Below are 1018 nucleotides of genomic sequence, written 5' to 3'. Positions count from 1 at the left end.
TGAGCGCAAGGATGGGGAACTGAGTAAATATCACAGGTGCGTTGTTTTGTTCAAGATATCTGGCTCGTCACCGGTTCCCCTCCTCCCCTGGACAAAGTTGAACATTGAGTTAGAACAAACCATTCCAACGTTGTTCGAGGGGAAGGGGCGGTTCAGCCCATCCTTTCCAAGTGAATTGAGAAACAGATATTGTGAGGGGGACTAGCTCAAATGGTAGAGCGCTCGCTTAGCAAGCGAGAGGCACCGGGATCGATGCCCGGGTTCTCCATATAGGAATGTTTTAAGTCGGTTCCGCTACTGGCGCTCCTCATCTGGATGAAAGCGTATGGTCATGTATGTAACGTCGTGATAGCTCAAGCAAGTGCGCTCCCAGTCCGTACATATTTTCGGGTTGTAAACTTACTCGCGCCATCACTCTCTCTGCTTCTCTACAATAAGACGCGCACCCAGCCCTGGCTCTCAGCGCCGTTCTCGGTGACTGGTGACACTTGAATTCATGATAGTATTGATATCTGGGTGAATGGTTCCACTATCCTATGAGGTCAGTGTCACACATCATCGCTTACTGTTTCGACAGACACGAGCAGGATTTCTCTCGTCAATTGGGAGTAGCCTTCGAGCAATGGGATGGTTACACATTCTGCGTACGTATTGACTGAGTCCGTCGCTTGCGCATGAATTCTGAAGGAACACGACGAAAGTGCTGATTCTCGAGTTCGTCATGCATTCAACTTCAACAATACCTCGGCGAATCGTATACATCGGAAAATTTTCGATTTCCGATGTAGTCTAGCTGGTTAGGATTCGTGGCTTTCACCCACGCGACCAGGGTTCGAGTCCCTGCATCGGAAAATATATATTTGATACGGTGTTTTCCGGGATTGTGTTGAGCGCAAGGATGGGGAACTGAGTAAATATCACAGGTGCGTTGTTTTGTTCAAGATATCTGGCTCGTCACCGGTTCCCCTCCTCCCCTGGACAAAGTTGAACATTGAGTTAGAACAAACCATTCCAACGT

At 48.5% G+C, this 1018-nt stretch overlaps 2 non-coding genes across 2 annotated transcripts; both read left to right on the top strand.

The window, feature by feature from the left end:
- Nucleotides 1-195: 195 nt before the first annotated feature.
- Nucleotides 196-268, top strand: Pmar_PMAR026639. Its single transcript has one exon. It is a non-coding gene; the product is annotated as a tRNA-Ala (tRNA).
- A 510-nt stretch (nucleotides 269-778) lies between these two features.
- Pmar_PMAR026638 lies at nucleotides 779-851 on the top strand. Its single transcript has one exon. It is a non-coding gene; the product is annotated as a tRNA-Glu (tRNA).
- The last annotated feature ends 167 nt before the right edge of the window (nucleotides 852-1018 follow it).

This window comes from Perkinsus marinus, assembly GCF_000006405.1.
Source record: "Perkinsus marinus ATCC 50983 genomic scaffold scf_1104296946906, whole genome shotgun sequence".
Taxonomy (NCBI): domain Eukaryota; phylum Perkinsozoa; order Perkinsida; family Perkinsidae; genus Perkinsus; species Perkinsus marinus.
Note: the sequence above shows the minus strand (reverse complement) of the source record. Positions and strands in the feature narration are given on the sequence as shown.